Source organism: Lissotriton vulgaris, chromosome 9 (genome assembly GCF_964263255.1).
Source record: "Lissotriton vulgaris chromosome 9, aLisVul1.2, whole genome shotgun sequence".
Classification (NCBI taxonomy): Eukaryota; Metazoa; Chordata; class Amphibia; order Caudata; family Salamandridae; genus Lissotriton; species Lissotriton vulgaris.
The window spans coordinates 809,185,813-809,209,780 of NC_141697.1; positions in this window are offsets into that span (position 1 = coordinate 809,185,813).

The following is a 23,968-nucleotide window of genomic DNA, read 5'->3' on the forward strand; positions in this document are numbered from 1 at the left end:
TACGTCGCAGTTGCTACATCGGGCGTCGTTGAGCCTTTTCTGTTGGACACTGGTGCAGCGAAAAGTTCCATTAAGTATTCGAAACTCCCTGGCGCACCTTTGTCTGGCTTAACTAATGTTTCCGTTGGATTCTCTGGCGCCCCCGTTAGCAATCCAGTTTCACGCCCTTTGCCCCTTAAAATTGGGCCACGTGAGCTAGAAGCTCCGTTGATTCTAACCACAGGTTGTGGTGAAAATCTTTTGGGCCTGGATTTGCTTAAACGTTTGTATGCGACTTTGTATTGTTCTCCTGCGGGTGTACAGCTTACGTTAGGAGAGAGAGTTGTCTCTCCCATGTACTTGTCCCTCGATAAGCTCCCACCGGAATCAAGTTCTCTTCCTGCGTCTTTGTGGGCAACGGGTCCAAACGATGTGGGCCTACTTGATATCTCACCATATGTTGTTCAGTTGAAATCTAATGTGCGATTGCCACGTATTCCCCAATATCGTATCTCCCTTGATGGTGAACGAGCATTGTTAGCGATCATTTATGATCTGATCGAGAAAGATGTTATTGAAGAGACCCGGGGAAATGTGTGCAACAGCCCTGTACTGCCCATTCTTAAACGTACTGATCCTTCCAAACCGCCTGTTTATCGCTTTGTTATCGATTTACGGGAGGTGAATAAAATTGTGGTTCCTCAATTTCCTGTTGTGCCTGACATCACGGCGCTACTGACTCTGATTCCAGCTTCTGCATCATGGTTTTCGGTGATTGACTTGAAAAATGCGTTTTTCAGCATCCCGATTGCCGAGGAGAGCAGAGACCTTTTCGGTTTCTCTCTCGGTGGACGTAGCTTCCGGTTCAAACGCGCTCCTCAGGGCTACTGTGAAAGTCCATCGATTTACAGTCAAGCCTTGAAGGGTCAACTGGATGCGTTTAGGTTGCCGGTTGGTGCGGCCTTAATCCAATACGTCGACGACTTATTGGTGGCTGCTGATACTCAGGACATTTGCAAAATTGCTACGGTGTCGTTGCTGCAACATCTCTGTGAGTTGAATCATAAGGTGTCCCCTTCTAAACTCCAATATTGTTGTCAAGAAGTAACCTATCTAGGTCACTTATTGTCAAAGGAGGGAGACCCCAGAGAGAATTGCAGCGATTGCGCGAATGGCTGTGCCAAAAACCCAAAGAGATGTGCGTGCCTTTCTAGGTATCACGTCGTACTGCAGGCAATGGATTCCTAATTTTTCATTGCTAGCGAAACCATTGGTGGCTCTTACGTGCAAGGATGTTTCAACTCCTTTACCATGGACGGAAGAATGTCAGAAAAGTTTTTCTGAATTGCGTGATTCATTGTGTTCGGCTCCTGTGTTAGGTACTCCCGACTACAGTAAACCGTTTACACTATATGTTCACGAGAGGGAAGGTTGTGCTTTGAGTGTCTTAACGCAACCTTTTGGTGGTAAACAGCGTCCATGCGCATATTTTTCCTCGACCTTGGACCCAGTAGCTAGAGCATTGCCGAGTTGTTTGAGAGCAACTGCGGCAGCTGCGGTCTCCATCCGACAATCAGCAGGATTGGTCATGGATAATATGCTTACGGTGATGGTTCCGCATGCAGTCGATACTCTTTTGAATCGTACGAAAACTCAGCACTTGACGAGTGCGAGGTTGTCTGGGTACGAGTTGACGTTGCTGGCAAGTCATATTCAGATAAAACGTTGTAATGTTCTGAACCCGGCAACTTTGTTACCAATTAGCGCAGAGTCAGATGAAGTAGTAGAACATGATTGCTACTTGAGGACAGAGGAGGAAACAAAAGGTCGAGTGGACCTTAAAAACACCCCATTGGAAGAACCGGATGGTACACTGTATGTGGATGGGTCATGTTTTAAGTTGCCGAATGGTGATGTGACTACTGCTTACGCTGTTGTAACGTTGAATACTGTTGTTGAGACTGCAAGGTTGAATCAGAATTCTGCCCAAGCTGCAGAATTGATCGCTCTCACTAGAGCATGTGTGTTAGCAAAAGGGAAACGTGTGAATGTGTTTACCGACAGCCAATACGCATTTGGCGTCGCACATAGTTTTGGACGATTGTGGAGAGAGAGAGGTTTCTTGACGTCGCATGGTACGAAGATTCAGCATGGCCAGCTTGTGAATGATCTTTTGGATGCATTGACGTTGCCTAAACAAGTAGCGATTGTTAAATGTAGTGCGCATCGTAAGGTGACGGATGATGTTGGTCGTGGTAATGCGTTTGCGGATGAGGTTGCTAAGGAGACTGCCCGGAACCTTAGCACTCGAATGTATGTGACGAGTTTGGTTAGGTGGCCTACAGAATCGAGCATGTGTGAAGACACTATTGAAAGCGTGAAAGAAATTCAGAATGAGGCCACCGAGACTGAAAAGGCGAAGTGGAAAGAAAGCACGGGAAAGTTGGATGCGAGTGGTTGTTGGATTGATTTGTCGGATCAGAAAAGATGGTTGTTGCCCGATGCGTATGTGCTGGCCGTTGTGACAATGGCGCATGGGTTAGCACATATTAGCGTAAAAGGTATTTGTAAGCTGTTGTCTCCTGTGTGGAAGAATGATGGTATCACGAAATGTGCTGAACGTCTGGTGAAGAATTGTATGGTGTGCATGATGTACAATCCTGGCAAAGGAACCCCAAATCCTCCTGGCAGTTTTGCTCCCCCTTCATGTCCCTTTGAGGTGATTCAATTGGACTTCATCCATATGGAGCGATGCAATAACCTGAAATACGTTTTAGTTGTGGTTTGCGCATTCTCCCGATGGATCGAGGCCTACCTTCTCAAAGACAATACTGCTTTGTCTACTGCGAAAATCCTACTGAAGGAATATTTTCCTCGGTATGGAATGCCTAGAGTCGTGTGGTCAGATAACGGAAGTGAGTTTGTTGGATGTGTGATGAAGAGTGTGTGTAAGGGCCTTGGAATTAATCAGAAATTCCACAGCGCCAAACATCCCCAGTCAGCTGGATTGGTTGAGGGGTACAACGGCACCCTTAAACTAAAGCTAGCAAAGATTCAGGCTAGGACTGGTCTTTCGTGGCCTGACGCTTTACCTTTAGCATTACTGTCAACTAGGGCGACTGTACACTCCCGAATAGGGCTTAGTCCCTATGAAATAGTGTTCAGCCGTCCTGCGAATGTGTGGGGGGTTCCTAGGCCAGGAATGTTCTCTGATCTTGAGTACCCAATGTTGATCGATTATCTACATGACTTGACTGCTAAACTGAGGTTAATTCACCAACAGGTTTACGACGCATTGCCGACGCAGACGGAGGGTCCAGGCCACCAGCTCCAGCCCGGAGATTGGGTGGTGACGAGAAATTTTTCACGCAAGAGTTTACTGGACCCTACCAGGTGCTCATGGCCACGAAGACTGCTGTTCGTCTCGAGGGACGCAAGAATTGGGTGCATGCCACCCATACCAAAAGAGTCCCCATCCCTTTTCCGGCAGACCCGTGGGTAAGGAGAGGCATTGCATCAACTGAAACCGAAACATTGCCGGCGTTTGTACCTTTCAGCGACGCACAGCCTGTTGGAGAATCCTCAGCGCAGCAGAAAGACACTGTTGAACAATTAGCGTCAAAAGACTCAAGACCAGAACACTCAACTGATCAGCAGGACGCTGTCTCTTCAACGGATCCTTTGTTTGACGAGCAGACACGTCCTGGGAAAACCCGATACTTTTTGCGATCTCGCACTAAAGACTAATAAAAGATCCTGCTTTGCTGTATTGACAACTGCATTATCCCGTTTTCCGTGATCAGTTTTGAACATTCATATTACTGTAATTATTCCTGCATATATATATTGAGCTTCATTCCTTATACTTTTTGCTTCCACAGCTGAGAGACTTTGTTTTTGCATATATACATATTGTGCATTAAAGGCCGTAGGGCCGCGCGCGTACTTCCTTCTGGATAGTAGGTCTTGACGCTAGGTTAAAGGCCGTCGGTTCCTGGGAACTCCTAGGGATTGACTATTGCTACACAGAACGAAGTGCGTCAAGAAACGTTGCGGACGGTCGTAGGGAATGGCATTCTCGAAGCTGAATGATTTGGAGGGAGCTCAGGCTCACAGATTCAAGCTGCAGCAACTCAGTCGTACCAAATGTTTTATATTCCAACTGTTTGTATTGTTCTTGACTGCTTCTGCATTATTGGCGGGTGGGGTGTATTACACGATGTCTTACTTCTTACCTTCTGCTACACCTACTCCTACTCCTGACCCTAAACTTGCCTCTACTGTTTCTCCTCATTCCTTTCACATGTTACCGGAACACGAGCAGGCTAGACGTGTAGAATTCCGCAACAATTCCTTTATTCAGCTCCTTCATCAGCATCAGTTGGTGGTTAACACTACTAATTGTTGGGTGTGTGGGTTGATGCCACATACTACGGATAAAGGAATTCCATATCTGGTGTTACCGTATAGTTCCCAAGGGTCAGCTCGAGCATTTCAGAGAATGTTTCGAAGCGCACTGGGTTTCCACCCCATTCGAGAACCACGTTCCCCCTACTCTGGTCCTACCTCGTATCAAAAACCTTTGTCGATAGCAATAGAGGATTTAGATAGTGATATCTATGATCCCTCGCTTATTCCCGAAGAAGAGATACAAGCCTATAGGGTCCTAAGTAGAGGTGAATATAGTGCGTTCACCAGCGAAAAGCAGCTTAAAAGCTCGCCTCCAATATGGGTCGTACCCCACACTGGTAATCTTTGTCTCATGGGTCGTGGCCGAAGATCGCAAGCCCGACTTGGAGCAAGTGCTTGCACTGAAAATTACATGCTGCCGATGGTCTCGTCCCCTGTGTTTCTGGCTGCCAAGGGTACATACTTTATCTGCTATGATCGTGCATATGCATGGTTGCCCGCTGACTTCATGGGCACCTGCTTCATTGCAAATCTGTTGCCTCCGACGTTCACTGTAGATGCCGATTATCATAAGACTAGAGTTGTACGAGGCGTAATTAGCGAAGAGGATACTGCCGGTCAAGAGGCAGGAGACTTTTTCAAGGGTTTCCTTCCGTTTTGGGGACCTATGGTTAATAGTAGGAACCTGAGACAGTTGACTCGAGTGGTAGAATCGACAGCTAATATTACTGCCAGTGCCCTTGGTAATATCACCACAGAACTTCAGGCGGATAGACTTATGACGTTACAAAACCGTATGGTTTTAGATGTCATCTTAGCAGATCGAGGTGGGGTATGTAAGGTGATCCATTCGAGCTGCTGCATTTTTATTCCAGATAATGCTCCAACTGTCTATCAAGCCATCTCGAGGTTGCATAAAATCTCCGAATCCATACACGTGGATGTAGGGGATTGGACGCTACTTGGATGGTTTTGGGGCCTGATGTCGACTTGGGGTTGGAAGATTCTGATGATCGTCGGAGTTGTTGTAGTGTTCCTGTTCACGTGTTGCCTTTGTGTGCAGTGTGGTCCTGCCTTATGTGGCCTCTGTGCTACAACGTGTATGAGACAGCCGCCTGTTACCAATGGGACTCGGTTGGACAGAGCTATGCTACAGCAACATCTCGATGGTCTGATGAATATCGAATATGATTCCGACTAGTGCTTGCCTACATGAGGGCAAAAGGAGCGTCTGAGGTTCCGTGACAATTGTAAGTGGTGCATTGGACTCGCACGAATATAGTCGAGTCTGGTATCTATGAACCGCAAATGACGAGTTTAGTGGGTGTACGCAGTTTCGCTGTGCTAACCTAAACCGTTCGTCTGTTACGTGGGTATTTCTATCTGTACCCACGGGTTCCATCTTAGATACGGCATCCATTTTGTCTCTTGCCCTCAAGTAGCCAGCGAACGGACGTTGTCCGCTTCGCGACCCTGGGACTCCCAAGATATTTGCGGAAGACACATGTTCTTTGTAAGTGTCTTTATGACGAGGGGGATGCTACTGTAAGGCAGATGGCGCCGCTCGTGGCTCATCTTGCCGCACGGACTTATTGTCTCAGCCGTGCATCTCATTAGGCACGTCCCTTTGATGCCTGTATCTCGTGTTTCCCGATACCTCCCCTTTTACACCCTTTCCGATCTCCCCACTGTCTCCGTCTTCCTCTGCACCTGTCCTTGTTCCTATTTCGATCTGTTTTACTGCTGATTGGAATTCGCTAATGGTGGGAAGATGGGTTTTTACAGTTGGGAACCGCCAAATGTTTCCGCACTTATGTTCCGGACTTCATGTGTTTCAAAGTGACCAAAGCGACCCCTCTGGGGGATGATGGTGGGAACCGGGTTGTAAACCTTTGTGTACCATGTTGTCTTATGGGTAAAAACTGTATAAAAGGAGCGATCCACAGAACCAATTTGAAGCAGTCTCCCTGAACTACACTCGATGTACTTCCTGTGATATCTGTGTTCCCTGCAGCAAATAAACCTTGAATCTTTGACGCCGAAGGAAGTGTCCCGTGTCTCTGTGATTCGTACGCCGGAGCAGGTTACCCACGAAGGTTTCAGGTGTTGTGCCCTGGCACCGCTGGGTTCTAAATAACCCAGTCCTTCAGGAGGCATAGCACCTCGTCCTCGACCTCTAGAATTCTGCACAAAACCACCACGACCTCTCTGAGCTGCTGCTGCGTTATTTTGCGCTAAAACTGGACACTCATTTTTATAATGACCCTCTTTCTTACAATACGCACACTGATTCCACTGATATTGTGGCCTAGGTGAACTATAATCTGTCCTTTGATACGAGCCTTGCTGTGTATTAGTCTGATTCATGCGAGGCGGATACGCCTGTTGCAAAAGGACTTTAGTCTTTAAATCTTTCGTTTTCTTGTCTGATTTCTCTTTCTCTTCTTTATCCCTGTTTTCATAATACTGTGCAGTTGCAAGTATTTGCGCAGTTGTAGAGACAGCCCACGCACTCTCGGAATCTTTTAATTTATTGCATAACTCAGGTAACAAATTGTGTACGAATTTATCGACAAACAATCTCTGTCCTCCTTCTGTGCACATATCCTGACCACTGTGATCTACAAAAGTCTCTTCGAACCTTGTGAAAAAATCGGAGACACTTTCGTCTTTCTTCTGCCTGCATGCGGACAACTTGTCCCAATTAACACGCAATGCGGGCATCAGAGTCTTCATTAAGTCGATTATTCTACCTGGAAGATTAGCAATTAGAGGTTCGGGTTTGGAACCACCTATTTGCTGACCATCCGCTGCAATGATAGCTGCCCAATCACCACCTAGAGCAACTGCATGATTCTCTTTACGGATTTTAGCCCAAATTGGTTGCGGTACTACATTACCAAATAACATGTCAATGTCCGCCAGATTCATTACAAAAGCCTCAACTGTTTGCGCTAATTCCTTATAGTATCCGGCAGGATTTTTACGCGGGTCTGGCAAGGCCTGCTTCACTGCTAACACTTCGGCTCGCTTCCACGGAATGTGTATCCACACTCTCTGGAATTGCGCCGGAGCGGAAGCAATACCACGGACTGCATCAGCTTGCACAGCATCGCGCCAAATCGGAGGAACCTCCCTCATTGGATATTGGCGATTCAGCTTCGTACTACTTTTTTCTAAATCTCTCGGTGAACGAAGTGATGGATCATTCCTATAACTTAAAATCAGTTCCATCGCTTCTTTTATATTTTGACCTACTATCATTCCTGTAGCAAACTCTTTCTGAACCTTAATTAAGTCTTCTAAATTCAATTCAGGGTCATCTTCTTCTAGTTCCTCACGTAAAAGCGAGCACATCTCGTCAAAGACATATCGTTGCGTTGGTTCATTCCACTGCATAAATGTATCCAGTACATCTCTCGTACTATATCTCCTACTTTTCGAAATCCATCTGAGAGCCGTGGAATCTAATATTCCCCGTTCCTCAGTACTTGGGAGCTGACTACGTCTTTGTACAGAGTCAGAAGTAGGAGTCTTAATTAAAGTTTTATAAAGAGGAGACAGAATGTTAGAAACAGAATCAGTGATTCTTCGACAAACAGAAAGCGGAGTTAACATACTAGCAGATGCAGAGAACACAGTAGCAGTTGGAATAGATAACGGGACAGTAGGAGTATCGAGGAAGATAGCTTGTGGAACAGTAGGTGTAAGCGATACAGGTATAGGTAGAGAAGTCGGCAACCCAGGAAGAGGAGGTGCCGTAGGAACATTCACATTAACCACAGGAGGTACAGGAACTTGATTCTGAGGGGCAGGAGCAGGAATACCAGGTTGTCCAGCAACCGGCAATTGAACATTTGGTACAGGTGGAGCCACAATACCCTGTGCATACGGTGGTGGTGACTGTAACAAGTAAGACAACAGAGGATCGTTTTCGGGATCCTCTACTATCTTAGTCGTACTCGATGGCAAGGCAGGATAGCACTTATCTATCGCTAAGTTACGCTCTCTAGTAGCTATCTCCATTGCCTTCTCAGACTCGTTATCTTGCAGCTGTTTAGCCGCTTGTTCTAAAGTTAACTCTTGCTCTTTCTGTTCTTTCTTCAACCTTTTAATCTCTCTTTGTTTAGATTCTTTTCGCCAATAACGGAAAGAATCAAACATTGCCGGCCGGGCTTTCTTCTTAAACAATTTCACTTCTAAATTGTCAAGGATTTCGGGTTCAAAACTACCATGCAGTGGCCAACTAAGGACACCGTCCTTTTCAGTGTATCGGACCCACACCTCATTATAAGATATAGGACCCACACCATGCTTACAGTAAAGATCATATAAAGGAGTCCCAATCGGAGGAACCAGACATGAGTCCTCCAATCGTGAATCACTGTTGCAACCAAAACACGACAACATACAATTTCTCCGACTTACCATTTTGTAATCCGGAACACAGAACAGACAACACAAACAGGGATGTGCACTCGAACCAAGATCTTAGGCCTACCAAGAGCGAACAAATGTATCGATACCCAAACTAAACCAAATAGATTATCGTAACCAGAACAACCAGTGATAATCTTACAAAACCAAACCAAACCAAGAACCGAAAAAAAGGATTTTAACAACCCTCACGAAATAACCAGCTAGCAACCACTAAATACTTAACTGAGGCACTGAAGACGTCACCAAGGAGAAACCCGTCACGTTTCGCCGTACTAAGGACTGCACCTCGGGTCCAAGACAGGGCGACGGTCAAGGCAACGGCCCACTGCAGCCGTCCTGAACGGGAACCCTCGTGGAAGAGAACGTCGGGCCACTTTTGCGATATGCCGGGATCGATGAAGTGGGGCGCCTCCCTCAGGAATCTTCACACAAAGCTTCTCGAACTCTTCAGGCTTTTGGACCGGTACCAAATGACGTCGCCCTACGTTGGGCGCCAATTGGAGTTCTGGACTTTTTGGTTCCGTCCAGAGGTGTCAGGGAACAACACCCGAAGACCCCGGAGTTCCACCTGTCTTGGTGCACAAATAAACAGAAACACGGGCTTCTCGATGGTGGCGTCAAAGACCAAAGGTTTATTACTGCAGGGACACAGAAGTCACAGAAACTACGCATGGGCAGTGTCTAGGAGCCTGTTCGATTTGTACAAAGAGGGTTGCTCCTTATATACTAAAAATTGGGCTTCAGGCAAATTCTTCACATGTTAGTACATTCCCAAACCTTTGTGTCCTAAACAATAAATATTTGGCGTTGCACAGGAATCGTCGACAATATCTGATGTCAAAACATTACGAACGAGGGGTTCCCACTTTTCCATCATAATCGCATGTCAGCTTTTCATTCAAGACCCGGACCGCCTCATCGTAAATTTCGTTACCTCCCCCTAATAAAGGCCCAGAAGGAAAGGAGCAGAGCCAGGTGCAGAAGATAGAAAAGCAGGATAAGGGATGTTTGTGGGTTGTAAATGGGCAAGGCTACCGGCTTCGGCCGCCTAATCGTGATCAGGTCAATGACCACAAGAACCAGTATAGCAGGACTGGCCTCGGGCAGAGGAGGCAGCCTTTGTCGAGTCATGCAGCTACAGCGTGTTCTGTTCCAAGGTGCACGTGTCACTAAAGAGGTGAATCGCCGGCTAAGGTTACGTGTCCTTAATTGAAATGAAGTGATCAGAGGTTATTGCGTATGTGAGGGCAAGAAACACAAAATGGCTGCCATGATCTAAGATGGATGCCATGGGTAGATCAGAAATGTGTTTCTAACAGGAGTACTCTTGCTCGTAGCATAGCGAAAACACCAGGATATGCTAAATGGATCATTTGCGGTTCGCTGATACCAATATTATGTATTTCCGACAATATTGAAAACACGGGTTCAAATTGTCACGGAACCTCAAGTCCTCAGACGCCGCTGGCCATCCAGCAGCCCCCCCAAGAGATCAAGGGGGTGTCCAAAAAAGAGCCTGGGAATGTCTGGAGGCAAAGCACCAGCCACACGCCAGTCACAGAATCAGCCCTGATGGCAACCCTCTTTCCCACTGCATTGGCGCTTTGGACTGTCCTTCCCCGCACTGCCTTGTGAATGGCACATGTCTGTTGGACTGGGTCACCACATCCATGTGGTCTCTACTCTTGCATCTCATCTAATATGACTGTCAACTCACTGCTCCATCACCACCTACATGTGAAAATGCCCGCACACCTCACATGTCAACTTTGTAATTAAAACACCTTACACACTACAATTTGTGCAGTCTTGTCTTTAGTGCTATTTTGACAGTGTCCAAAATGTCCATGATTTATACAAAAGATGTACATTACGTAGGCCAGGATGACTCTGTAGCACCTAGGGAGACACAACAGAACAACAGTCACTGGCGTCAGTGTGCTATCACAGACATAACACTACACCAAACATCAACATAACTGTACAGGCAGACAACACAATGTGCAGCAAGTGTCAACAAACAGAGTCCTGCATATGGTCACATGTGAAATGTCACTGCCACATTTTCACATACAGGTGACTCTACATGTGCCAGTCTGTTACATCCGCGCATTGCCCTTCACAACAACAGCAACCACACCAGACAATGTACAAGTCGTACCTCGTCACCCACATTCAAGTGAAGTAGCGGTCGATGAGCTGTTGTCGCAGGTCAACTCCTTCCTCCTCTCTACTGTCCTCATCACTGGACTCAGGTCCTTGAGCAGGCTGTGGCCTTGGTCCTTCACCATCATCCATGAGCAGGGGGTCCCCTTGTGGATGGCCAGGTTGTGCAGCATACAGCATGCCACAATGATCTTGCAGACCTTCCCAGGCAAGTAAGCCAGTGCACCTCCTGTGGGAAACATCCTTTACGACACAACTTTTACCACGCAGTGCCTTTACAACGCAGGTTTTTCAACGCAAGTCATTACAACGAATTGCGCTGGGGGGCGCTGTAGGATAGGTAATAGTTTAGTTTACTATCCAACACCTTCCCTACTATCCACGGGGACTGGAGTTTGAATAGTAAATTAAACTATTCACTATCCAGCACCCCCCAACGCAAGTCGTTGTAACGACTTTCGTTGAAAAATCTGCGTTGTAAAGGCATGCGTGGTAAAAGCATGCGTTGTAACAACGTACATCCCCTTCTGTCCTGTCAAGGCAGCGGAATCTTGTCTTCAGCACGCCAAAAGTCCGCTCAATTACACTTTGGGTCCTGCCATGGGACTCATTGTACCGGACGTCACCCGGGGTCCGGGGATTCCTTAGCGGGCTCAACAGCCATGGCTGACTGGGACATGCTGAGTCACCTGTGAATGACAAACACCCATTGCAATGTTGCACAGCCAGAGTGCAGCAGGTAACACACAGCACAACATATCAGTAGACATACTCACCCACAATCCAAGCACGCTCGGGATGCAGATTTTCCATCATCCGTGGCACCATGCTGTTCCTCATGATGTACGAATCATGTGCAGAGCCAGGAAATCTTGCACACACATGGGAAATGGTCATGTCCGCAAGGCACACCACCTGCACATTGATAGAATAATAATGTTTACGATTTCTTAAAATGTGCTCAGTTGCCTGTGGTGCAACCAGACCTACATGGGTACAATCGAGGGCACCAACAACATGGGGGATGCGCCCAAGGGGATAGAAGTCACCCTTCACACCGGCCAATTCTGCTCCCCTAGAGAAATGAATGTAGCGATTCTTATATAGCAACATGGCTGCAAGAACATCCCTCAGCACCTGGCTGAACATGGGCTGCAACATCCCTCCAGCGCTGGCCACGGTCTCCTGGAAGGAACCAGTTGCAAAAAAGTGGAGGGCTGCCATCACCTTGCATGTGGCTGGGAATGCTGTTAGATAGTGGTGGCAAGGCTGCAGGTGGGGCTCCAAAAGATCACACAGGGTCTTCAGTGTTGGTCTGTCGAGGCAGAATTTCTGAATGATTGCAACATTCTCCATGTCCTCCAGCACTATCAGGTGACGTAGGAGATTTGGCCTCCTCCTAGTTGAGATGTAAATGTGCAAATGTCAGTGACAACCATCATGAGATGGCCACAGCACATACCATCAACAATGTCATGGAAAAACAAAGACTGCCCTGAGAGATGCATGGCACATCAGGTCACATGGGTGGTCATTTGAGACACACAGAGGACACACCTCTCCACTAACAATACACAAGTGCCGCAAACAACACATAGGTCAATGTGAATGCACACATACTGAACCACACATTTCACATGTGCACGCCTGGTGCTGTACCATCCGCCAATGTGTCTAAAATGACCACGACTGTATCATACCCATCTGCTGTACCTGTCACACCTCAAAGCATCATGTAAACTCTGCACACATCCACAACACAAGGATCACAGTAGCCGGAAAACTTTCAGTTGTGTGCATGAGCTGATGTGAAAGCACCAGTCTGGTACAATACCATACAGTGAGACAAGCCTTGACAAGGTCAGCACTGACCCACAACACATTGATTTGGTCAACAACATTGACACCAGCTTAAGAGTGTCAAGCATCATCAACCATCAAATGCATAAGTGACATGGCAGGGACCAGAGACCAAAGTGCGTCACACAGAACGTGCGTCCACCTGTGTATGATATGGAAGAATGGCATTGTGTATACAATGATGTGCCCTTCACCATGTTGCTTCTGTGTACTGATGCAGTGGTCACGATGGACATAGCCATTAAATGTTATAAAAATGGTGGTAGGGACCGCCTGTCCACGGCGGTGTGACACCAGCACCACCCCTTCACAAGTGTGGTAGCCATTGGCATGGAGACATGTGTAGATGGCAGTGGGCATGCTCTGCCACCCAAATGGCGGTAGCTACCGCCTGGCCACGGAGGTGTGACACCAGCACCACCCCTTCACAAGTGCAATAGCCATTGGCATGGAGACATGTGTAGATGGCTGTGGGCATGCTCGGCCACCCAAATGGCGGTAGCTACCGCCTGGCCACGGCGGTGCATCACCACCATGGAGCATTACCTACAGCCAATGGCAGCGATGATCGCGGTGGCATGATGCAGATTTAAAGATCGCAGAAGGTGTGCACCGCCACCGCGGAGGCGGGTATTGGATGCTTTTGAAAGATGCACCATCACAGTAGCGCACCCCAGGCCCCCGTGGTGCATCACCGCCACGGAGCATTGCCTACAGTCAATGGGAGCGATGATCACGGTGGCATGATGCAGATTTGAAAATCGTGGAAGGTGTGCACAGTCAACGCGGAGGCGGTCATTGGATGCTTTTGAAAGAGGCAGACCGGGACAACCAATTGTTGCAGCTTAGCAGCTGACAAACGACCCCAGGGAGCTACAAATCTGTGGGAGTGAGCCTCTCATTTCCACTGCTCACTGAGCCTGCTGCCTGGGACCCTCTCATGCTGCTGCCTCAAGAGCCTGCTGCCTGGGACCCTCTCCTGCTGCTGCCTACAGAGCCTGCTGCCTGGGACCCCTCACCACTCACTTCCCCCACAGGTGTTCCATGTCCACAGGGATGGCAAGGACAGAGAAGATCTGTGCCAGTCCATTCACAAGTGAGGAGCTGGAGGTCCTTGTGGACGAGGGGCTGGCACAGTACCCAAGGCTGTTTTGTGGTCCCAATGTAGTGGTAAGTCACCATGAAGGTAGCTGTAGGGCAGGGGGGTGTCAGACGTGTAGTTGCGCTGCTGCAGTATATGCCTGAGGGGTTGTGTCAAACACTGACAGACAAGCTATCTCCAGGGGGAGGGAGTGTGTGTGTTCCAATGTCACTCTTTTCCATGCCTGTACTTGTATGTGTGAGTAGGGTGTGTTACCTTGTCAGCCATACAGAGCCATGTAGGTGCCAGGACAGGAATTGATTGTGTGAACATTTCAGTGTGCCCCTGTCGTCTGACTCAGTGTGACCCAGAGAGTTGGTCCAGGGCCTGCCCACCCAAACGAGAAAACATCACCAGACTTACATACTCCTTGCTCCAGTTCCATCACACTGAATCAATCAATCAATCACTGTTATATAAAGCACGCTACATACCCATGAGGGTCTCAAGGTGCTGGGGGGGAAGGGGGGGGCGCTACTGATTGAAGAGCTAGGTCTTGAGGAGGCTTCGGAAGGCCAGCAGGCCCCGAGTCTGTCGTAAGCTGGTGGGGAGAGTGTTCCAGGTCTTGGCGGCAAGGTAGGAGAAGAATCTGCCGCCGGCTGTGGTTTTCTGGATATGAGGGACTGTGGCGAGGCCGAGGTTGGCTGAGCGGAGGCTTTGAGTGGGGGTGTGAAAGCTGAGTTGGTCGTTGAGGTATGTAGGTCCGGCGTTGTGTAGGGCTTTGTGTGAGTGGATGAGGAGTTTGAAGGTGATCCTCTTGTTGGCGGGGAGCCAGTGCAGGCCTCTCAGGTGGGGTGTGATGTGGCTGCGAAGGGGGACGTTGAGGATCAGTCGTGCCGTGGCGTTCTGGATTCATTATAGTCGTATCAGGAACTTGGTTGTTGTTCCTGAGTAGAGGGCGTTCCCGTAGTCGAGTCTGCTGCTGATGAGGGCCTAGGTGATGGTTTTTCTCGTGTCGGGAGGGATCCATTTGAAGATCCTGCGGAGTATGCAGAGGGTATTGAAGCAGGACGCGGAGACGGCGTTGACTTGCCTGGTCATGGAGAGGGTGGAGTCGAGGATGACCCCCAGGTTGCGTCCGTGGTCTGTGGGTTCCGGGGCTATGCCTAGCGATGTTGGCCACCAAGAGTTGTCCCAGGCTGATGGGGTGGGTCCGAGAATGAGGACCCCGTCTTGTCTGAGTTCAGCTTCAGTCTGCTGTCCTTCATCCAGTCAGCTACGGCCTTCATTCCTCTGTGGAGGTTGGCTTTGGCGGTGTGGGGGTCTTCGGTGAGGGATATGATCAGCTGGGTGTCGTCGGCGTAGGAGATGATGTTGAGGTTATGTTGTCGTGCGACATGGGCGAGTGGTGCCATGTAGATATTGAACAGCGTCGGGCTGAGGGAGGATCCCTGTGGGAGGCCGCAGATGATCTCGGTGGTTTTTGAGCAGGAGGGTGGGAGGCGGACGCTCTGGGTTCTGCCAGAGAGGAAGGGTGTGGTCCAGGCCAGGGCCTTCTCTTGAATCCCGGCGTCATGGAGGCGAGCTGATAGGGTGCGGTGGCAGACTGTGTCAAAGGCTGCTGATAGGTCTAGGAGGATGAGGGCGGCTGTTTCTCCTTTGTTCATCAGGATCCTGATGTCGTCAGTGGCGGCGATGAGGGCAGTTTCGGTGCTGTGGTTGCTGAGAAAGCTTGATTGGGAAGGGTCCAGGATGTTGTTGTCTTCAAGGTAGCGGGTTAGCTGTTTGTTGACAATCTTCTCTGTCACTTTTGCTGGGAACGGGAGCAGGGAGATGGGCCGGAAGTTCTTGAGGTCCTTGGGGTCCGCCTTGAGTTTTTTCAGAAGGGCGTTGATCTCGGCGTGCTTCCAGCTTTTCAGGAAGGTTGCTGTCTCAAAGGAGCTGTTGATTGTTTTCCGGAGGTGGGGTTGAAGACGTGGTGAGGGCAGGGGTCAGATGGGGATCCGGAGTGGATCGAGTTCATGGTTTTGATGGTGTCTTCATCGCTGACGTTGTACCAGGCGGTCAGGCGGCTGGTGCGGGTGGTGGTCGCGGGGGTGGCGGACTCGGTGGTGGGCGCGGGGTGTCGGAGTTGAAGCTGTTGTGGATGTCGGTGATCTTGCGGTGAAAGAAGGCGGCCAAGGAGTCGCACAGGTCTTGTGATGGTGGGATGTCTTTGGTGTTGGAGCTGGGGTTGGAGAGTTCTTTCACGATGCTGAAGAGCTCTTTGGTGTTGTGTCCGTTGTTGTCTAAGTGGTCCTTGAAGGCGGTCCTCTTGGCGGCCCTGATGAGTTGGTGGTATCTGCGGGTGGCCCTCTTGTGAGCTGTGTGGCTGTCAGGTGTTCGGTTGTGGAGCCATTTCTTCTCCAGCTTCCGACAGGTGTGCTTGGAGGTCCGGAGGTCTTCGGTGAACCATGCGGCTTTCTTGTTGGTGTGGTTGGTCATGGAGGTCTTGAGAGGAGCGAGGGTGTTGACGCAGTCGTTGATCCATTGTTTGAGGTTGGTCGCGGCGGTGTCTGGGTCGGTGGGGTCGACGGGTGGTCTCAGGGCGAGGGTGGTAGTCAGTTGGTCCTTGGTGACCTTGCCCCAGCATCGGCGTGGCAGCTGTTGGGTACGGTGGTGTGTGGTGGGTTTCCTGAAGGTGAAGTGGACGCATCTGTGGTCGGTCCAGTGGGGTTCGGTGGTGTGGTTGAGGAAGATGTGGGGGCTTGTGGAGAAGATGGGGTCCAGTGTGTGTCCAACTGCGTGGGTGGGTGTTGTCACGAGCTGTTTGAGTCCGAGGTTGGCGAGGCTGTTGATCAGGGTGGTGGAGTTGGTGTTGTTGTTGTTCTCGAGGTGGAAGTTCAGGTCCCCGAGGAGGATGTAGTCCGTGGAGGCGAGGGCGTGGGTGCTGACGAGGTTGGTGATGGTGTCGCTGAACTGTGGTCGTGGTCCGGGAGGTCTGTAGACGAGTGTTCCTCTGAGGGTGGTGTTGGGGTCGGCATGGATCTGGAAGTGCATGTGCTCAGCGGTAGTGAGGGTGTAGTTGGTGCTGGTCAAGACTTTGAGGGTGCCTTTGTGGATGATGGTGATTCCCCCTCCCACTCCGTTGGTGCGGTCTCTGCGGGAGATCTTGTAGCCTTCTGGGATGGCAATGGCGATGTCTGGTGCTGAGGCGGCGTTCAGCCAGGTCTCTGCCAGGAAGGCGACGTCGGGGGCGGTGGAGTCTAGGAGGTCCCAGAGTTCGATGGCGTGTTTGCGAGCGGAGTGAGTGTTGAAGAGGATGCAGCGGAGGTGGTTGGGTTCTCTGGTTGGTGGTTTGGTGGGCTGGATGCTGGTGAATCTGCAGTTCCGGCAGACGAAGGGCCCTTGGGTGCGCTTCGGGGTGGCCTGGGAGCAGGGGTGGTCTCGTCCGGTGTTGAGTGCGTGGAGGGTGCTGGAGTCGTAGTGCAGTCTGGTGTTGCAGGGGGCACGGGGACCAGGGGTTCTGGCGCTGGGCGCGGCCCAGGCATGGACGGGCGCAGACAGCCTTGCCGCCAGCGGCCGCCTCGTGGCCTCCATAAGAGGCAAAGTGGGAGGGAGGAGCAGCTGGGAGGCAGGAGCGGAGCGGCCAATGAGCGAGGGCACGGGGTACAGAAGAAAAAAGGGGGCGGGCTGCGGGGAGCAGAGGCGGGAAGCGGGGAGCGGGGGGTCACAGAGGGCAGGGGCCCAAAGGAGCAGTAAAAATACAGTAAGCAGTAAACAGGCTACAAGATACAATAACAATGCACAGTTGGGGAAAAGAGAAGGCTGGCAGTGCAGCGGGGAAAACCAGTTACCGGGCCACACCAGCGGCGAACCCTAGGCAGCGGCGGCACAGTGGGGCAGAGACTCGATCACCCAGGAGAAGCCGTGCGGTGTGGCGAGCGACCTGGAGTCAGGTCACACTCACCTTCGCCGCGCGGCCTCCATAAGAGGCCAAGTGGGAGGGAGGAGCAGCTGGGAGGCAGGAGCGGGGCGGCCAATGGGCGAGGGCACGGGGTACAGAAGAAAAAAAGGGGCGGGCCATGGGGGAGCAGCGGTGGGAAGCGGGGAGCGGGGGGGCACAGAGGGCAGGGGTGCAAAGGAGCAGTAAAAAATACAGTAAGCAGTAAATAGTAAACAGGTTCCAAGATACAATAACAATGCACAGTTGGGGGAAAAGAGAAGGCTGGCAGTGCAGAGGGGAAAACCAGTTACCGGGCCACACCAGCGGCGAACCTTAGGCAGTGGCGGCACAGTGGGGCAGAGACTTGACCACCCAGGAGGAGCGGTGTGGCGTGGGGAGTGACCTGGGGTCAGGTCACCTAGTAGATATGGCCCATCTGTGCCCTGTATAATTGCACACTTACACACTTCTGTTGATGCATATTGTTTTGATGCATCCTGCATTTGTGAGATTATCATGGACCCTCTACGCCCCAATGTGTGCATGCAATCACATCTGTTTGGGCCATGCAGAGTGCCCTTGTGAGGGGTCCCCCAGTTTTGGAGGGAGGGAGGTTACAATTGGTCCTGAGTCTATGTCTTGCTACTGTGCCGATAGATGTTGGTACCTGACACTGTGTAACTGGTCATTTACCCTTCTTTTCTCTCATACCTGCAGCTCAAGGTACACCAGCGTAAGGCCGTGTGGAGGGCCATTGCAGCAAAGGTGCCAGCCCTGGGGGTATCCAACAGACGACGCACCCACTGTCACATGAGGTGGGACGACATCAGCTGGCTGGTAAAGCAAGTGGCAGAGATGACCTTGGGAATGCTACCACGCACATGACGTTTGGCACGGCGCAGCATGACTCCACTGATGGGCCGCATCTTGGCAGTGACTCATCCAGACATGGATGCACGTTTGAAGGAGCATCGCCAGCAAGGCAGGGGTGGTGAGTATCTGGGGAGGGTGTCTTTTGCTAGGAGTGGATGCATGTGTACAGGGCCTGTGGCAGCAGTGACCCATGTGATGTGCGCGTGTTGCTGTGCTGTGCTGTGTAATTTGAGTGGCTACTGTGATGTGTGCTTGTATCAGGCATTGGGCCACCCTGGCCTTACTAAGCTGATCCTCCCTGCTGTACTTTCGCATTGCCAGATGTGTTAGGCTCCACATGGTCATTCATCATTGGGATAGTGTGAGGAATCTATTAGGGGTGATCGGCAGTGTCCACTTTCTGATTGTGACTTCATGTATGCCTACTTTGCATGCACCATCATCGTTGAGGCCCACACATCTGACAACAATGTGCCTCAGATTAACACATGGTGCTTGCTTTGGCCTACTTGGCATTGTGGACAGTAATGTCATAATAGGTGTGTGTGTTGTCCCATCCTGTTCCCTGAAGGCCTGTCAGTGGTAATAAGTGTTGTACCCACATCAAGTCCCCAGGTGAGGGCAGGGCAAGTTGTGTGTGTGGTGCACTCCATCTACGGGCAGAGTGTAGTGCTGTGTGGCATCAACATGGCTCACTCATGGCAGATATTTTGCGTTACAGGCACTGTTATGGTCTATGTTGTGTGTTGCTGCACAGTGATTGCAGGGTGTGGTGGTTACCATGTAGATTTGGGCCTCTCCTCTACTGCATTGATTTGAATTTGTGTGACCAGATGATGACACTTACACAACTCTGTATCTCTCTCTCATGCAGATTTGCAAGAGACCACGGAGGAACATGAGCCAGAAACCAGTGGTGGCGAGAGTAGCACAACAGCTGCAGCGGAGGCCAGTGACACAGACCCCACCAGCGCATCTGAGGGGGACAGAAGTATGCAGGAGGAATCCGTGGCTGAGACACAGAGTACCACATCATCTAATGCCAGCGGGGATGCATCCATGTTGGCAGGCACAGGGGATGGGGAGTCTGCATCATCATCTACCACCCAGCGGCCAGTGCCCAGCCTCCCATCCACTTCCTCTGGTGCTGCCCGTAACCGTGTCACTAAGAGAGACCGAGTCACATTCACACCTGGCACCGCTGCCCCTGCACCTGTTCCCCCTGCTGCAGTGCAGAGTGTGTAGAGCTCCTGTGCCAGCTTTGTGTGGGCCAGACCGCCCTGCTCAATGCCTTCAGTGACCATGACAAGAAATTAGGCCAGGTGGTTGCATATATGGAGGGCATACACTCTGACGTGGGTGGGCTACACCGTACAGTCCAGGCGTTGTCATCCACAGTGACGTCTGCCCTTCAACAAGCACATGCTCCCATTCCAGCTCAGGTGCCTTTGTCCACCCCCCAGTCAGTGGCCACATCAGATGACAGTGATCACGGTTCGCCTAAGTCACCAAAACGATACAGCACAAGGAGCACACAAAAGACACAACCCAAGCACTCCCGCCCACAGACACCATCCCCATTGAAGAACAGGGCTACCCCAGAATGTACAGACAAGAGCCAGTCAGGGAAGAGCAAGGCCAGAAGGGCAATGAGGCAGACATCAGGCTCATATGCCGCAGAGGCATCACCAGCAAAAGACTCTCCTGTCACTAAAAATTCACACAGACCTACCCATGCAGTGTCTGTGCCCACTGAGGAGGTGTTGCATATCAGGGGTACACCTAGGAAGAGCACAGGCACACATCCACCCACCACATCAACCCCAATTCCAAGACCATTGAAGCAGGTGGAGGAGGGCACTGTGAAGACCCCTCATGTACTTGCTGTCTCACATGTGCTATGGACACTGGCCCTGTTGCTCTGCTGCGTTGGGCTCTCTCCCCTGTGCCATGGACACTGGCCCTGTTGGTCTGCTGTGCTGTACTCTCCCCAGTGCAGCCTCTCATGTACTTGCTGTCTCACATGTTCCATGGACACTGGCCCTGTTGCTCTGCTGTGTTGGGCTCTCCCCTGTGCTATGGACCTTGACCTTCCTGTTTGTATTTAACCTGTGCATAGTGTCTTGCATATGATCATCATTGTGTGCCTTGCTGTTGTCTACTATTGTTCTACTGCTACAACTGTGCAATATGTGAATAAATACAGTTACTCCTGTTGTGTGTTTTGTCAGTGTCCTTGCTGATTAAAGTTTTTTTGGTGTTTGCATTTGATTGACTGTGCCCCATGCTCTATGTATCACTTCAACATTAAAGCTCTTTGCACGCATCAGATTTTTAGACAGGGGTGACAGGGTCTTCAGTTCATTCTGAACCTGATAATAGTGTAGACACTTACGAACAGATGGCTGGATGAAATGTGCGCAGAGTGGCAATTATAATAATTGAGAACAATCTCCAAGCTCAAAGGATAAGGCAATGGCCATCTACTATTAACCAGATAACGTTAACAAATATTCACCCCTATACACAAGAACACTACGATATATCCTGAGCTAGTTCACACAATAGTAAACTTTTATAATAAATCAAAATCCACACGATCTTCTAATGGTCTTTGTGTATTCCTCTTTTTCAATGTAGATCTTCACACTCGAGCCAATCCAACATGTGTTTTGTCTCTTGTAGCAACAACCACAGACTTTATCAGGGCTAATAAAATCTATGTATGGGCTCAAATCAAGATGCAATGCAAAAACCAGTCAAATTAAAATACCCAAATCGTCAGCTAGACGCCTATCTGCTGATATATGCCGTGATCGTTATTCTTACCGATCCACCCCCGTTTGGGATATTGAAATTACTACTTTAAAGAGAGATTGCTCAGCACTGTCAATAACGATCTAATACGAAACCCTGACGATTTGGGTATTTTAATTTGACTGGTTTTTGCATTGCATCTTAATTTGAGCGCATATATAGATTTAATTAGCCCTGATGAAGTCTGTGGTTGTTACCACAAGAGACGAAACACGTGTTGGCTAGGCTCGAGTGTGAAGATCTAAATTGAAAAAGAGGAATAAACAAAGAAAATAAGAAGATCGTATGGATTTTGATTTAATATAAAAGTTTACTATTTTGTCAACTAGCTCAGGATATATCGTAGTGTTCTGATAATAGTGTAATCTGTGATGGCTATTTTACCTGCCATGCAGTTATCTTCTTAGTGATTTGCTATTGTTGGCTACACTGTACACATGTCTGGTTGGGGGATACTGCCAGCAGAGGGTGTGATGCTGTGCAAAGGTTTGGAAGCTGGCTGGGATATGTCATGATGTATGTGTATGGATTCCTTTATGTTTGCCCAGCCGTGTATGTGTATGGTCATCTTGTGTTGGCCTTAGTCCTGGTACCATGGCCTACATGAGATGCGTGGTCTTGGGTGTAGCAGAGGTGTACAGTGTGCAGTGTGAAGGGTGTAAGTTTGTAGTGGATGTGTGTGTGCCCCTGGATTGTGAGAGACACACATGTGTCACCCAGGAGTTGTGTGCCTGTTGTTTGTTTTGTCTTGCCCTGTGTAGAAGTTTGTATGCACTTGTGTGAGCTGTTTGTTGTGCACTGTGCTGTGTGTTGGTGTCTCCATGCTGTTGTGTGTGACTCCTCCTTGTTGTGTTGGTAAGTTAGAAGTGTGCAAAGTGTGTGAGTTGCACATCAGCGTTGTGTTTGTTTGATCCTCAATGTGTCTTGGGTGTGTTTGTGTAGACTATGTGGCCCTGCTGCTCCACACTGGCATTGTGTTTGTGTTTGTCATGCATTGCAGGCACATGGTGGCTTTTCTCCTCCAGTATGGCATGGTATGTGTAGTGTAAAGCCATCCCCTATGTGTGCCACTTGTGCCTGGCCATTGTGGGTCTTCCCTCCCTCTATTTGTGTGTGGTACACCCCTTACATGTTTGCTACTGACATGCAGGGTATTTCCATTTGATGTCAGCTGTCCATTTGGTTTCCATGTGTGTGTGCTTCCCCATCACTTCATTTGTGAGCTTCTGCTTTGTGGTGCAGTTCTTGGGCCAAGAGTGTTGTTCCACTCTGAACATTGCCCCAATGGTTTATGTGTGCTGTCCTTGTGCTATTAGTCATTTTGTAGTGGTTATGTGCACTTCAGCTGTGTGTGCTGCCCAGTGCTCTGGTGCAGATGGCTTGGCTCTTGTATCCCAGAGTGGTGCATGTGTAGTTGTTGTGTTGGATGTCGGTGTGTTGGCTGTGGTATTGCTTCACTTCCTGGGTGTGCTGTTTTATTTATGCTGTGCTGTTTGTGGTGTGTGTGTGATGAGGTTGTGTCAATCATGTCTGTAAGCTGCTGTTGTACTTGTTATGTACACACTGCTTGTTGTGCATGCCATGTTGTGTGTATGTGGCCTCGGCATTACCTGATGTGCATCCCCTGATGTCACATGGTGTTTGTTGATTAGGGTTTCATGTCGGAGGAAGAAGAAAAGCTATATAACATGTTCCCGAGAAATGTGTGGGAAGCCTTGTATAAGCTTTGTCGTGACAGATAAAGTATGTACCTTGAGATGGCACTAATGGTGAAGGAGTCACAGGTGTATAGACATATAGGTGAGAACAATTACTCCTTTCTTGCTTAATTTTGGTATTCTGGCCATTTATTTCTAAACACAGATTTCCTCTCTGGGGTAAAACCCAAATTGGTGCAAATCTCTTCTGCTTAACCTTGTCAGTGAGACTAGTGACATACCGAGTCAAGTTCCATCCATCATATGCTCTCTTTTCATCTTTGGGAATTTTAATAATATCAGCAATTTTTGCCATGGTCACTATTCCCTTTATCAAAGAGCTGTGACTGAAATCCACTCCACCATTATAGGACCCACCAGGAGGATATCGGAGTAGGTTCTGGTATGCATTAGAAAACATAGCCAGATAAGCCCAAGCGGAACCTTCATACGTAAATGGAAGGACCAAATACGGCATCCCTCTCTCTGTGTTGTGTGGTATGAGCCCACAAACCCAACAATCAGTAGTATTTACTATCAATTGATGCTGATGTAACAATTGGATACATGAATTGTTGAAATATTCCATTCTTCTCATCTGCTCATGGTCTGGGAGTGCGTAAAATTTATGCAGAAAAATAGTAGTAGAGGAAATCAAAGAAGTAGAAGTAGTGACAGGTGTCGGCTGCATACTGTGTACGATCCATCCTACACATGCTA